The sequence below is a fragment of the Hevea brasiliensis genome, chromosome 5 (genome assembly GCF_030052815.1).
Source record: "Hevea brasiliensis isolate MT/VB/25A 57/8 chromosome 5, ASM3005281v1, whole genome shotgun sequence".
Lineage (NCBI taxonomy): Eukaryota > Viridiplantae > Streptophyta > Magnoliopsida > Malpighiales > Euphorbiaceae > Hevea > Hevea brasiliensis.
The window spans coordinates 107,447,795-107,451,633 of record NC_079497.1 but is presented as its reverse complement, the minus strand read 5'-3'; positions in this window follow the sequence as shown (position 1 = coordinate 107,451,633).

Genomic DNA, 3,839 nt, shown 5'->3' with positions numbered 1-3,839 from the left:
AAGGTGAGAAAGACGGGTCATCTTCAAGCTTTCTTCACGGTCTTGCTAGGATTTTGGCTCATCTTCACTTGATTCTTCATAATTACCAATCAGGTTTTCAGTTCTTAGCTTGTTTTCATATTTTATTCCTTCTTTTACCTTGATTTTCTTGTATTAAACATGGATTATGAGTAGTTTATTAGATTCTGGAGTTGGGGATGTAATATTTGGGTAGTTTTATAGATTTAAACAGGGTTAGTCTCAATTTAATAAAATTTATGAGGTTTAATCCATTTCTTGTATGCTTATTGACATGCTTAGTGTAAGGCCCATTAAGTTATGTTCTTAATCTTTGACTGAAAAATCGAAAAGAGAAAATCGAGTGATAGATAATAAAAAAAATTAGACTTATTTAATTTAGATCTATAAATAGACTAAAGATTAAGAGGGTTTATTGATTATTTAAAGTTTTTAATGGGTTTTAGTTGATCTAAATACTGAGAAAGTAGGATTTGGTCAACTACAAACACTTTTTGTTTCACTTGAGAGAAATTTCAAAGAATTTTAAAATTGGTCTCCTTAAACCCATAAATTTCATAAATTGGGCTAGTTAGAGAAAATGCCAAATCAACTTGAATATGAAACCCTAACTCTGGAATCGTCTTTTTATCCATTGTTACTTGAATTCTAATTTTAAGTGCTTTAGTTAATCTTGTTTTACCAATTTTCTTTAACAAAATCTTGTTTACTTAATTTTAGTTGTTTATTAAATTAACTAGTTGTTTAAATTAAATTTTACATTTTTATACTTTAAACTTCAAATTTCCAAATTTCTTTTATTTGTTTGATTAAATTACAATTTTAAATTATCATCTAATAACAAAACTTACATTAAATGACACCAATTACTAAAGAGCATTAAAAAAAAAAGTAAACTAAAAAAAAGTAAATTAATAATCATTTTATTTTTCATCTCACTTTTAAATTGTACATATTTCCTTCTATAATACTAAGAATTAAAGAAAGTTATATTAGATCATGATGAGAGAAAAGAAGGCACCAATGTTAGTTAAGAGTGAGTTGTGTGTAATTGTTGTATATAAGTTGAACTGATGTAATTAGATCTCAGTTTTGATATAATAGAATTTTCTTGTTCTTTGTTTTTCCACATGGTATCAAAGCAATAACTGTTCTCGCCTTTTCCATTCATCTTCTTTCTTCTTCTTCTTTTTCTCACAAAGAGGTTGTTCTTCTTCTTCATTTTTTTCTTGGCTAATCAAACGTTTCCAACTGTAAATCAAGGTAATGATTCTGTACAAGATCCTTCCAGCCCATATTTTCTTCACCCAAATGGGAATCCTGCTGTTGTTTTAGTCACACTAGTACTCACAGGCCTAATTACCATAATGGCACTTTTATACAAGAACAAATTGAAATTCATTGATGGTTCTTTGAAGGCTCCACCAATTACAAATCCTTTATATACTTCTTGGGAAAGGTGTAACACATTGGTTCTTTCATGGCTAATTCATTCTTTGTGTCCATCTATCACTGAAAGTGTTATATGGATTGATCTAGCTGTTGATGTGTGGAATGACCTGAAAGAGAGGTTTTCTCAAGGGAATACACTACGAATCTCAGATTTACATGAGGAGATCTATGCAATTAAGTAAGGTGAATGCACTTTTACTGAGTATTTTACTAAGGTCAAGATTTTATGGGATGAATTGCTGAATTTTAGGCCTATTTCCTTATGTTCATGTGTTAATCCATGTAATTATGGAGCCTTGGTCAAAATGAGAGACTACCAGGATCAAGATCATGTGATCAAATTTCTTAAGGGCCTTAATGATCAATATGCCATTGTTAAGTCACAAATCATGTTATTAAATCCATTTCCATCAATTAATAAGGCGTTTTCACTACTTGTTCAACAAGAAAGGCATCTTTTTTATGCTACTAATCAATTTAAAGTGTTTGTTAATAAAATTACTAGATCTGAGTTGCAAGATTCTCGACCCAAGCCCTATCATTCAGTTAAGCAATTTTTTGGTGCATCAAAATTTTCTATTCCTACTGGAGATAATAGGTTTTGCACATATTGTGTCAAACCTAGGCACACAATTGAGACATGCTATAAAAAGCATGGGTATCATTTTGGCTATAAGCCCAAATCATATACTGCAACTGCTAATAATGTCTCTAGCATGGATGATTCTCAGCAAGTTGAACCTGTAGTTCTTCTAGAAGGAAACTCTGACACTTCAAGTGTTACCCTTACTCAAGATCAATATCAAAGTCTGCTAGCTTTTTTTCAAGGAACAAAACTTGATTCTGCCATTTTTCCTACCCCACCCTGTACTTCTTCCATAACACTAGTCAGTAACCTTGTTCCATGTCTTAATCCTCAACCAGGTATTCATTTCACCTTTCTTGTTTTTCTTATTCTGATCAGTGGATCATAAACACTAGGGCAACTGATCATATTACTCATTCTTTGAAATATTTTAGTTCTTATAAATCCATTAATCCTTTAACTGCCACTCTTTTAAATAGCATAAAGATTGTTGCCAAAATTACTGGTACTATCCATTTTTCAGAGAATTTAGTTTTAACTGATGTTCTATACATTCTAGAGTTTACATTCAATTTGATTTCTATTACTAAACTCACTTCCCTTTTTCCTTGTTGCTTGATCTTTCATAAACACATTTCTTATATAGAGGACCTGACCAGGAAGATTGGTTCAGCTGAGGAAAGAGAAGGATTGTATGCTATCATTAAATTTGTAAGTCATTCACTTCTTACATCCTCTTCTCAGTTTGATCATTGGCATTATAGATTTGGTCACCCATCTGATTCCAGATTGAAGCTCCATCCACACCTTTCTGATTTTATTATTTTTAATAATAATAACAGTGAGATATGCCATTTGGCAAGACAAAAGAAGTTGTCTTTTCCTGTAAGTGAATCAAAGTCTCAGAAACCTTTTGAACTCATTCTTATTGATATTTGGCGTCCTTTTTCCATACCATCAATACATGATCATAAATATTTTTTGTCTATTGTGGATGATTACATTAGACACACATGGGCTATATTGTTGACTTCTAAATCTCATACCAAAACTGCCATTCAATCTTTCATTCATTTGATAGAAACCTAGTTTTCCACAAAACTTAAAACCATAATGAGTGACAATGGTGTTGAATTTGCTATGCCTATTTTTATGCTGCTAAAGGTGTAATTCATCAGACTTCATGTGTGGAAACCCCACAACATAATGGATTGGTCGAAAGAAAACACCAGTATATCTTAAATGTTGCTAAATTCCTCATGTTTCAATCTAATCTCCCTAAACCATATTGGTCATATTCCATCACACATGTTGTTCATTTGATCAATAAATTGCCATCTCCTTCTTAACAATAAAACTCCATGTTAAATGTTGTATAATAAGCTTCCCAATTTTCAAGATCTCAAAGTATTTGGTTCTTTGTGTTTTGCATCCACCCTTACTGCTAGTAGATCCAAATTGATCATAGAGCCAAAAAGTGAGTTTTTTTGGGATATAAACAAGGTACAAAAGGTTTTTTGCTTCTTGATCTTTCTACCAGACACATTTTTATATCTAAAAATGTTTTCTTTAATGAAGCTCATTTTCCATTTTAGTCCTTATCATCTGTTCATAGTCATTCCTTTTCTCTTCCTCAAGATTCCACTTTACTCGATGTTGATATTTTTCCTTCTGCATCAATTGATGTTTATGGTTCACATGATAATCCTGTTTCTTTTCTTCCATCTGCCTCATATTCTATTCCATCCTCTAACATACCTCTCAGACATTCCACTAGACCTAG